The sequence below is a fragment of the Atractosteus spatula genome, chromosome 3 (assembly GCF_055471065.1).
Source record: "Atractosteus spatula isolate fAtrSpa1 chromosome 3, fAtrSpa1.hap1, whole genome shotgun sequence".
NCBI classification, from domain to species: Eukaryota; Metazoa; Chordata; class Actinopteri; order Semionotiformes; family Lepisosteidae; genus Atractosteus; species Atractosteus spatula.
Window position 1 is genome coordinate 45,727,914 of NC_142708.1, and position 13,139 is coordinate 45,741,052.

Here is a 13,139-nt window from a genome sequence, read left to right on the forward strand (position 1 = left end):
AAGCAATACAATAGAACATAATAGAACATACAAAATAATTAAAAATGGGATCTCAGGAAAGTGGACTAATTAAATTGAGAAGATGACAGAAAAAATATCTGGCCACACTGTTATACTTTCTGTTACTGTTACAAAATTTAAACTAGCTGGATATCTTTCCACAGATATAATTTATAAAAATATAATAATTAGATGTTAGTGAACTCATTGTTTCATTTTATCTCTCTACTGTGCATGTTTAAATCCACTTAATATGCAATATTAATATGGAGTTTTACAACTAAAGGGAAATGTTGGTAGCTGAACATAAAAATAACTGGAGAATAACATCTCTGAACATCATAAATGATATTAATTTAGGAATATACATATACATACTGTATATAGCTGGTAGTGGTAGTTAAAATAAAAAAAATACAGTAGTCTATATAGTTTAGGTGGGTAGCTGTGTCAGCATGTGTAGGCTGCAAAGAAACAAGTAAAGAATTTATTCCATGCTGAAAAGAGAAGAAAGAAAATACAATGTTTTGGCCATGGAGCCAAGAAGGCTGCACAGCCGAAACATTGTGTTTTTGTTGATTTTTTTGAAACCAGGCATTTTCTGGCGACAACCCAAATGCTTCCATACACCATGTTAAGCATACACTGTGCCACCTGGCTGTTGTACAAAGTAGTGTAGTCCAAAAACAGTTTTTTTATAAATGGAGTGAATTATGGTACGAAAGGGCATGTGTGCTGAAAAGTGACACAGTATCCACCACGCATTCTGAATTTCTGAATCTGTGAAAGCTCCACAGAACACTGAGTAGGTAATGTACACCCCGATGTTTTGCTTGGATACTCTAGTAATCTTCATCTGTATTTCTGAGCAAGTTCAAAATTGATTAGCTGGGTTTCAGAAATTTTGAAGGAAGAGAATCCCAGTTATTAGCACTGTTCAACGTGTCTAGTTCTTTATTCTATGTAAATGCATGTTGCAGCACAATTAATTAAGACAGCAAAACAAGAGGACTGAACATCCACCTTCAGATCCTACAACGTGCTGTCCTCATCAAAGATATCATCAAAAGTTTGGACACTTCTTACTGACCACTGTAGCAGCAATGTTTTTTTTTAAATAAACTACAGAATTATGTGTTGCAAGGAAGAACACACTTGATGTCTCAAACTGTAATCCCTATAATGGATCTCCACCTGTGGGTGAGATGATTCTAAATTGCAGGTCATGGTCAATCATCCAAAAGTTAAGTAACCAATCCGGATCCTACGGGACATGGAAATTAACTACACCTGATGACATCACAACCAATCACAAATTGTGTTTTTCTAGGTTAAAATGCATGGCCCAGCTACTCTGTAGTTCTCTCTAATCCTTTAGAACTGCCACTACTGTTGTCTGGACCTCAGGATATAAACTTCAGTCAGAAAAACAAAGTTAATAGTGAACTCTTACATTAAAACAGAAGTCTGCCACTCAGTGAGGTCTGATGACCAGCTAGCTAGGCAACAGGAGTCTGCTTGATTAACACAGTCAATACAGTTGGATTTTCTTTGACAGACCTAAATATACTAATATTTAGAAGTAGCGTCCATTTCTCCCAACCAATGACTCGCCTGGACCAGAGTCAACTTTACCTTTAAAACCTAGTTCATCTCAATCCTAACATGGAAATCCTCCTTGGAGAACTGATCACCAGCTACAGCAAGTCTCTCACTACTTTCCTGCACCACAGCACCAGAACTTGGAATATACATTACTTTGAAGAATACCATCAGCTCTCTCTCTGTTTGTCTGTGTGGGAGTTAAGAATGAATACATATCGCTTATATTTTGTATATCTTCTTAATTTTGATGTTATTGTATCCTGATAACCCTGAAGTAAAAGATTAGCCATCTTGTTAATAGTTAGTTTTCAATATTATCACACACTGTTTGTATAAATAAATGTATTTAAAATCCATGTGTTTGTCATGTTGATTGATTTCTACTACCCAGTAAAAATCTCTTACAATTTACCAATTCAATTAATAAACTGCCAATAAATGTGCTGTATATAACACCACTTGAGGATGGGAGACTTAAAAGGTAGCAAAGTTTCTCTGAGACTGTTACGACATGTTGTGCTGCCAATTAAATTTGAGTTGGCTATGCAAACATTGGCTGCATAATAATAATTATTATAATACAAAATATGTTACTTTCTTTAAAATGAAGGAAAAGCTGAACATTAGAGTACTGGCATAAAGTGAATGGAAATATATTAGCATGTTAGCTGATATACGTATGTACTCAAGAGGCAAAAATTTAAATGAAAATTCAAGGTTGCCTGTTATTTTGTGTTTGTTTATATTGTTAATCTTTCTCAAAAAGTCATGTCGTCAAAAAGGATAATCAAATATGCTTAATAGACACCACACTAAATTGTTCATTTTTCATGATGAATAACTTTAGTCACTAACATGACAGGATACTTATACACATAAATTTGCATTTATTTCTTTCAATCCATTTTCTCTTATTACAACGTTTACAAAAATATTCAATTACTTACATAAGCAAAAAAGTCCATGACCTATTTGGAAAATATTTATACTTCTGTAACATCCACTTTTTTCAGTTGTAGAATATTTATATACTTGTACAGGCTCTCAATTTTTAAATTAAATAATACAAAAAATGCTAGAGTAGGAGACATCACTTTAAGTCACCAAAAAAAATCCTTTTATCTACTCTAATTTAGACTGATTTTTTATTTGTGTTTTCAATAATATTCAATTTTAGGACCACACGTTTTTTGGTATGTTGTATCATTATTAAAAATATTCTTCTAACAAACTGAACCAATGGAATTTTATGTATACAGGAAAATAAATCCAGATTAAAGTAAAATAATGTAAGCAACAACACATGGAATTAATTGGTTCAACAAGTATTTCTAGTAAAAAACAAATTTCATATCATTAGATTATCCATTTTTACATTTCACGAGGAATGGCAGCAGCCGAAAGCTTGGGAGAAATTAGAATCGTTTATTGGGAAGTGGACATTTGGCGTAACCCGCTTGGCTGAGGGCCAACCTCCTGGCTGTTGGACGGGGAGGATAGGACCCCCAAAAGAACCAAGCGGGACCCCCAGTCACCAGTGCAGAATAACAATGATTATTGAACTAATTCAGCCGAGGAGAGAAAGTGCCTGCTTGAGGATACCAGGGTTAGTTGTAATGTATGCATGGTAAGCCTAGGAGGATCAATGGCCAAGTTGCTTGATGAGATACTCGGGTATGCCTTGGCGAGCGGCAGAGGATGCGGCCCCTGATCTAAAGGAGTGCATCATGACACGGCCCTTCTCGTTTACGAACAGAGCGACAGTAGGCAAAGCTCCGGCAGAGGTGCAAAGGTGTGCGTAATGGGAAAGAGGCTCGTAAGGCCTGATGTAGGAACAGAGTTTGAAATAATAGATGAGAGTGGCAGACCTGAGTTGGTCGGTTTTACTTTTCTTGAGATGGAAGGTCAATGTATCGGAAGATAAGATGGAGATGTCAGATAAGCAGGGATGAGAAGAAAGATCGAAGGATATGGAAGCAGCGGTAATTTCGGAGCATCTTAGGAAGATGAAGAAGGCTAACAAGAATAAAGATTCGAGAGTGCGGTCGACCCAGGGTGAATGGTAACCTGACCTGAGAATGTAGATGCAGGATTCAAGGATGTCTGAGGTAAGTGGTGCTTGTTGGTTCAGAAGTGGTTTTTCAAGCCGCTGAAAGCCTTTAAGAAGGAGAGTAATTTGAGGGTGGATAAGGGATGGACAGATCGTGCCGAAAAGGAGTTTATGGAAGAAGTGGATGCCGCACAGGTATACTTTGGTGGTGGATGCTCGTACCTTGAGTGAGTTTCTACAATAGCAAACAAAGGATGATACGGTGAGAATATCGAAAGAAGGGAATTTTATGTTCGCGGAGAGGTGGAAGGATTGGAAGCCCTTCCAGGAAGTCCAGTAAGAATTGAGTTCGAGGGGCAATCCCTAAGAGGATAGTTTGCTGGGCCAGCTGGAGATAGTGATGGAAAGGATGATTCAGAGGAACGTGAGTTCCAAATAGGGAGGTACTGTGCACAGGTTCGGTCTTGCATCTGGTGCCAAGTTCCTGAATTTCTGACATTGAAAGAGAGAGAGAGAGTCAGCTATCTCATTAAGGTGGCCTGGAATGTGAGCAGCTACGAGGATGAATTGATATGTGAGAGAAATCTATTTAAGGCGGCAGAGGAATTTCGTGATAGATTGGGATGAAGACTTTCCTTTGTTGATTATATGAACTACTGCATAGATGGCCGAATGGATGAGGATGGATTTTTGTTTCCAATTGTGGCCCCAAAGAGAAGCCGCAACGACAGTTGGAAATATTTCTAACAAGGCCGATGACTGGTTGGCAAGAGGGATTGAAGAGAATTCAGGAGGCCAAGGTGCCGCAAACCATTGGCCTTTGTAATAGCCTCCGAAACCGACTGAGGGGGCTGCGTCTGTGAAAAGCTGGATATCCTCGGTGTCAGAGAGGAGGTCATCGTAGAAGAGAGATATGCCATTCCAGTTGGCCAAGAGAAGCTGCTAAAGCCTGAGCTCGGATTTGCAGTTGGCTGAAAGGCTTACGTGGTGGTAAAGAGAGGGCACGGAAGAGGCGAGGTCGAGAAGGTAGACCGTCCTTGAGGAATGATACGCATGCCGTAATTGAGGTGGCCGAGATGGAATGTGTCCAAGAGGAACAGAAGTCGCAGGAAAGAGCTCGGACGCCAGTGAAAGTGCGGCAGTAAAGCTCAATGTCGAGGGCTCCCCAGTAGGTGCGCTGGTTCCATTGGGGTAGGCGGGCAGCGGCCTTGGCCGAGAACTGCTTATGGTAATCGTAGAACAAAGGACAGATAGATCGGGGATGCTGTGCATGTAATCGTCGAGTTCCTGACGACGTTCGGGAAAGGCGGAGCACGTGATGTCGTGGAAAATGCTGAAAGCCAAGCAGAAGTCGGAAATTTGAAGGACTGAAGCAGAGTGAGGGTCAGAATATTTGAGAGTAACGGAAATCAAGCCGCAGTCAACTGTTCTAGAATCGGAGTTGTAAGTGGAGGAAGAGAGAAGGTGAGCTAGATTGACGTCCGCACCTCATAGAATTTGCTGCCGGAGTGAAAAGGGAATGGGAGGAGGACTAAACTTTAGTGTTTTAGGAGGAGCTGGGAGAGGAACGGCTGTTTGGAGAGGAAAGTCCTTAGTAAAGGGGAGATTGGAATCCAGGGCCGAAGGCATGGGATGACGGATGCCGTGTTGGACACCGGGGAAGGGAGAAGATGAGGAGGGAAGAAGAGCGGAAAGCAGATTGTGGTCGGAGGGGTGAGACAGATCTGGGGCCTGAAGCTCGGTGGCTTGGGATATGGAAGCCGAAGACTGTTGAGGAGGAATTGAAGCAGGGGCGAAGGCTGTGTGAAGGACTGAGGAGGCTGCCGAGTCGTCTTGGACCCCAGGGGGTGGGGGAGGGTAAGGGCCGCCTGCTGGCTGAGCTGGGGGTCATTTACTAGCTGGCCTTTGGGCCGTGGAGACAGCAGCAGGGGCGGAAAGAAAAGAAACCGGGGCCGAAGGCACCAAGCTGGCGGAGCTTGAGCCGTGTTTGACGCCGGAGGTAGAGAGTGCAGAAATTAGATTAAGCAGAGAAGGGGGTGGGGGAAGGGCGTGAGCCTGGGGCCTTAGACTTGGCAGCAAGGAGTTTAGGGAAGGAGGCTGGGTGGAAGAGGCTAGGTGCAGTTGTTCGGCAGAGGAATGGATTGCTTGGGGAAGAGACAAAGACACAGATATATCAGGACAAGACAAGACAGAAGACGCGACAGGCAGAGGCGCGGGCGGCCTCGGGGTCCTCACGTTGGGATGAGTGGCGGCAGCGCGGATGATGTCATCAAAGGGCACCGGGGGAAGCTGTGGAGCTGATGTTTCCTTTGTGTAGACTGCGGTTAAGTACAGGGAAAACAGAGCTTTTTTGGAAGCTATTCTTTTAAAATGGACGCCATGTTTTCGAAGTATCCTCTGGAGGCTTGCTACGGTCCAGTTGGAAATCGCGAGAGATGAAGAAGAAGCTGATGTGTGTGAAGCGCGGCGGCAGGGACATCCTCGAGAGAAGCGGGGATTATTTGGAGACTTTGCCATGGAGGAACGGGAAGGCTGGGTTTGTAATGAGAGAGGGACTACGACAGCGGAACGCAGTCTTCGGCGAGGAGTTGGATCTTGTGAGGACTGGCTGGGAGATGTGGCACTGATGTGGCACGGCGGCTGAAGGAGACGATGAGACGGAGGTGAGGGGAGCAGTGGGGGGAGGACTGGACAAGAGGGGTAGGAGAGTCTCCTGTGCTGCAGAAAAGGTCTTCATCGGAGCGACGGATTTGATCCATGAGAAGGGAGCAAGGATTCGAGCTAGGCGAAAACGAACCATGCAGAAAATGAACGAGGAAGAGGAGAGGGTGACGTTTGATATATATGGAGACCTGTTGCTTACGTCAGGATTAGTGAGAATTGCAGCAGCTGTGTCAAATAAGCACAGCTGCCTTCATTCCTCCCGAACTTTCATTAAAAACTCCATTAAAATATTGCCTTTCACCTTTTTCTTCAATAGTTTTGCTCATTATTTGCAGCTATCAACAGATTTTCAAATGTTTACTGAAATTATTTGATTCTAGGCACTTTTTTTTAGTTTTTACACAGCTATTTTTTATTCTTTGGCATCATTTCTCTTCAGAGAAACTCCAGATAGTGAGTTTTAATGTTAGAGAACTCTGTCATGAGTTGTAACAGTACTACCAGAATCAATTTGTACAGTATGTGTAGACAAAGCGCAACACCCCAAAGCCAAATCAGTTTGTCTTGGCTACATATGATTCCAGGTTAATTAAGTGCTCCTTTCATTTGCTCATCCATGTCAAGTATCTATAAAACAAATAACATAATGACATGCCTTCATCTATTCAGTGCTTAGAAACTATTTTAAAATGAAAAGAATACGACTCCCAAAGGCAGAGAGAGTCAGATCTTACTAGAGACAGCTGAGGGAGCAGGCTGGCAGGTGATTGGTAGTGAGGACAGCAGTTGCCACAGGTAGGCTACCGACTTGACTTAGATTGGTGTAGGTGTTGCATTTGCAGCAGAGGCGAGCTGCTGACTGGTAGTTGATCAGAATTGCTGTAGTAGACACAGGAGAGACTGGCTTTGATGACCAGTAGACTAGTGTGGCTGTAAAAATCACAAGAGAGATTGCGCGCTGGCTGGATGCCTGTTGTAGCGGACTGGAGTGGCTAAGGTTTTCGCAGTGGAATGAGACTGGCTGCTGGTTTGTAGAATACTGGAGTAGCTGTAGAAGTCGGAGCAGAGATGGGCTGCCAAATGGTAACAGATCTGTGAGGCTGTTGAAACTACATTAGGCTAGTGCGCAGACTGGAGTGCAGGTCAGTAAACAGGCTGGAGAGGCAGAACCAGGTACAGATGCAACCATTCAAAGTACGCGGCACAGACACGTACCGGAGGTAATTGGCTACGGCCTCGCGCGATGACCGAAATACCGCGGTACGTGATTGGTTGACCGACATGGGCACTCGTGGTGCGTTGGTCGGTCGTAGAAAGATTTAAATGTCTTTACTGTGCCCGTTTTAGTATTGAATATTTATATGGAATTTTACCACTGAAGGGAAATCTTAGTAGCTGAGCATAAAAAGAATAGGAGCATACTGTAACGCGTGTGAAGGCCATAAACGATATTAATTTTGGAACATAAACATACAGTATATGGCTGGTCTCGGTACTTTAAAGAAAACATACACACCAGTATTCCATTTCTCCCTAAACATTTTAAGCATCGAAGTCTTTAACTAACGTGATACCGGAGTCAACAAGCATACTTTTAGAATTTGATTAAAAGGGAATATAATATGGAATCGCGTATCTAAAGAAATTAATAACGATATAATTATATTCGTGTACCGCAACACAAGGATAGTACACGCTGTATGATGTCTGTTTATAATGTTTGTAGGGCTTTTTCAACACTGCTCATGTGACCTTGCCGGTGGTGCCGTGGGTTAGGTTCCTGACTCCCACATCACACGTTGGGTGTTTGAATCCAGCCGAAGCCATGACTTTTTTTTAACAAACATTTCTTTGAAAAAATAAAACATTTCCCTGGGTCAGAGATTAAATAAAACTTCACTCGCACCAAACAAATTTATATTTCTAAATATCACAACATGATCGAATTTAAGTCATTTTAATAACAATGAATAGTCACCTATGCGTTACAATATAAACATTTATATTGATTTAAATCATGTTTAAATCGCCTTTATTTAAAACCCATAAATAAAGCTGATACTGTTTAGACTTTTAATTATTTAAAACTGTATTACAGCAGCACAATGCACAATGCAATGTAAATCGCTGTCTTTGTCTTCTGCGTAATAATGTTCACCTCTCTGTCTAGCAAATTAACAATAGTAATAATAATGAACTTTATTGTATATGGCGCCTTTAAAGGTGGCTCCTCAAAGCGCTTTACAGGATAAAAACAATAACAACAATACTGTTAGGCTGGGCAAATGATTTTTTTTTTAAAGAAATACAAAATGAGATATAATGATGTGTTCCGGCTTAGACATTAACGAAGAGCATAAGACGGGGGCGGCGTAGCGGTCGGCTCTGGCTTTCCCATCTATACCGATGCACTGCAAGTACAACCCCCCTCTCTGCGGTAGTGCTGGCTGTGACGAATTAAACCGGTTTCACAGGTATTTTCAAAGTAGAAGGGGGAGAGATTTCCAGCAAAAGACACCTCCCCCCCTCCAAAACCCAGTAAGTACAGTACTTACTAGTTAAGAAAGCTAGGCTCCTCAATGAAATCGCTTTAACATGCTAATGCGTTGGTGTAACAGTCCGGGCGTGGCAAGCTTCTAATGTCTCCCGACTATGGCGAAAGGAACCCTTCTTTCATTGGAAGACAATGAACATATTCTACCCGTACATGAGAATATAATGCTGGCGCGGTGGGGTGCTGTACCAGCTGTCAAAAAAAAGTTGTTTTTTTTTAAAAGTCAATTGAGTGTCCATAATATTGCAGTAAGTGAAAAGACCATGGGCATTCTTCCTCCCCCTACATTCTCAGAGTAGAATAGAATTTATTATTAGCACAATTTATTACAGTGCTAAATTTAATATTATTGATTACTAATAATTTATGCTAACACCTAGCTTTCTTAACTAGTAAGTACTGTACTTACTGGGTTTTGGAGGGGGGGAGGTGTCTTTCGCTGGAAATCTCGCCCCCTTCTACTTTGAAAATACCTGTGAAACCGGTTTAATTCCATATTAAATTCCATATTAATTCCATATTTAATTCCTTCACTTCTGCATAAGTTTTCTGGAGGAACAGTGGATGGGATGTGGCTCTTTATGGGAATACTGCAAATTCACAGGTGCCTGACTTGATGGAATTCACATTATCATATTCACATATCACCCCCCCCCCCCTCTCGCTTGCCCTCCCCCCTGTGTATTGTCCGTTTAGGGCAAGCGAGAGAGAGTGTGCTGTCCTTTGACAAAATAAGGCTCGCCAGATAATGTGAATCGAAACCTGTTTTTCTAGCTTTTAAAGTCGTGCGATGTGTAAGCAGGAACACATCATTATATCTTACATATGAAAACTATATAATATAGCTCCCAGACAAACGCAAACATGTTTTTAATAAAATGCTTTTATTCACTCATAATCTGACAATTTCAGGAAGACTAAGGAAGGACTAAGGGAATTGTCATCTGTTGTTGAAGCTCTGTGAGCTCGGTGACTTTGAGACCACTTGTTATCCCAGGTTGTTTGAATCGTCAAAACTCAAATAGAGAAAAAAGAGCTGACTGACAAGATTTAAGATGTGGCTGTCAATGTTGGATTAAAAAAAACACGTTGCCCGACGTTAGTTGCATTGCTTGAAAAATAATTTTATTTCGAGAGACTGGATAAGTAATTCAAGTGTTATTTTAACTTCCTGAAAAACAAGTAATAATTTAACTATATGTGCAAACGTTTTATGATATGTCGCTGTTGTGAATGTCTGTGGAGTGTATCTTATTTGCCTGTCTGTCCTGGCTTTGCTCTCTCGCTCGCCCCTCCCCTCTCTCTCTCTCAATTCAGTTCAATTCAATTCAAGGTGCTTTATTAGCATGACAGATGGGTAAAATCAGTGTTGGGTATTTACTTTGCTTTGAGATGCCACTTTTAAAGGTGATATATAAAATCAAGGCTTTAACTTTCTTTAACTCCGCAAGTCTGAGTTCTTGTGTCTGTCCTATCCAAACCCGAAAGTATTACAATATGTATCTTTATAGCAGGTGGTGTACAGCTTTTTAGTATAGATTACACTTTTCTAAAATGTATTTAAAAAATAAAAACGATTACAATCTAATCTTTCCACGTTTGATCCCAAGATCCCAAGAAAAATAAATCTAAACGGGGAGAAAACTATTCTGAAAGTTTATTAAGATACTTAGAAGACAAAGATATCAATTTATGTTGCATTTGTCTGATTGTGAATCAAAAAACACATATATTTAAACACGCGTTTGCGATTTAAATCAAAACGCGATTTAAATCAATATAAATGTTTATATTGTAACGCATAGGTGACTATTCATTGTTATGAAAATTACTTAAATTCGATCATGTTGTGATATTTAGAAATATAAATTTGTTTGGTGCGAGTGAAGTTTTATTTAATCTCCGACCCAGGGAAACGTTTTATTTTTTCAAAGAAATGTTTGTTAAAAAAAAGTCATGGCTCCGGCTGGATTCGAATACCCAATGTGTGATGTACTGTATAAGTCGAGAACCTAGACCACAGCACTACTGGCAGGGTGACATAATGAGTGTTGAAAAAGCCCTACAGAAACAGTATCAACAGACGTTGTACAGCGTGTACTATTCTTGTGTTGCGGTACATGAATATAATTATATCGTTATTAATTTCTTTAGATACGCGATTCCATATTATAGTCTCTTTTAATCAAATTCTAAAAGTATGCTTGTTGACTCCGGTATCACGTTAGTTAAAGACTTCGATGCTTAAAATGTTTAGGGAGAAATGGAATACTGGTGTGTATGTTTTCTTTAAAGTACCGAGACCAGCCATATACTGTATGTTTATGTTCCAAAATTAATATTGTTTGTGGCCTTCACACGCATTACAGTATGCTCCTATTCTTTTTATGCTCAGCTACTAAGATTTCCCTTCAGTGGTAAAATTCCATATAAATATTCAATACTTAAACGGGCACAGTAAAGACATTAAATATACATATACATACTGTATACAGTACAGTTTGCATACAGTAATATGTTTATGTTCCTAAATCAATCTCTTTTATGAGCATGTGAAAGGCATGGTGAATCGGAGATTCTCAAAAACTACTGTACTTTGCATGATTGGAAACAAATGCGTGATTGCGAAATGCTGTGGTGTTACTTTTACAAAGACGGTCAATGAAAAAAAGAATGTGGACCAGGGCAATACTTTGAGTTTACAGCTTTTCCAAGGTCATTCATTATTAATACTATTAGTAATATCTTCGTTAAAGACTTTGATGGCGACAGCTCAAACATGAGAGGTTGAGCTTTATTAGCTCCACCTTCCGGAAATTCCGGATACTTTTATTTTACTTGCGGTACTATACGAGAATTTACGGTAACTCGCGGTAGACTGTGTAAAGCGCACCGCAAAACAATGCGGTATCGCCCGCTTGTTTTGCATGGCTGCATCATGTTGTCGGGAGCCAGGTAGGATCGGGCGCATGTCATCAGGGTGGTCTACTGGGAGTGTGCCAGGAACTGGTCTGAATAGGGAGCGCACTCTCATGAGGGTCTATTCTAGAAGTTGGCTGCTGATTTATAGCAGAACAGTGAGGCTGTAGAAGTGAAGACCAGATGCTGAAACAGTCGCAGGGAGGTTGGCTACCAACTTGGATTGACGACACTGGGTAAGGTCTCATATGGTATTCAGGCCAGTTATGAAATCCATGTTTAAATCCATCCAGATGGGAGTGTGGTCACAGCAATACTGCCACTGGAAGATCAATGACAGAATTCTGGTTCAGTGGTTTTTCAGGGTTAAATAGGAAATAAATTATTTGAATGATTGGATGCCAGAATAGAAAAGTGACCCGACTGCGTTCTTGGATGCCAAAAGACAACCTAGTGGGAATGTCTTAGTCTCCTGTGGCAGCCACGAGCTGTGAGCCGCTGCTGGCCTGGGCGTGACAGTGGTTTGGTCTTTTTGGGAAGGGGAAGTGTTTAAAATTTTATTCTGGAGCTGCATCTCCTTTAGTGATGGCGTGACAATGTAATAATAGGTTGCAAGCTGCTTTTTTAATGAGAAGCCCATTTCCTGTTTTTGATAAGTTAATTCAATTGCAAGAAGTACAGATTTGTTACAGTACTATCTGTTAGTAGTACTGTAAAGATATTGCCACTATCTGATAACCTCAAAACTGTCACCAGTGATTTATGTAGGAGATATAGAGTCTGCAGCTGAAGTTCAAACAAGGATTAAATAAGCTAAAATCAATGTGCTGAGATTTCTTCACTGTCTCTGAATGAAGTCTTACTTTGTTTACTTTCAAATGTATACACAAAGTTTCTTCATCTAATTTATCACCATTAAACATTTCCTGAACTGGAAGACAGATTACATTTTGTCCAGGATAAGCTGACTAAATCAGACATGCATTCACATTCTGCCATTACCTGACTCTGGAAACCACACATTTCCAACATTGCATACCCTTGCAGGGAACTGAAGCAGTAAAGCAATCTGGGATGATCTATGGAACTGCTGTAATGAGGATGCAGTATTTACAATTAAATTACATTTTGGTTGAATATCCTCAGACTAGTTATAACTGAAATGGATAATACAGCCAATTCCTAACAAATTAATTTCCCCATCAAATTGTTCCATCAGAATTATACGGAAAAGCACAGATTGTTGTCAGAAGAGCTGGAGCAACAGAATGAAATTGAAGCAGTCAGTTTCATAGATTAGTTATCTTTTTGATGTTCTTTCAGCTTCTGTAAGTCATTGTCCAAAGA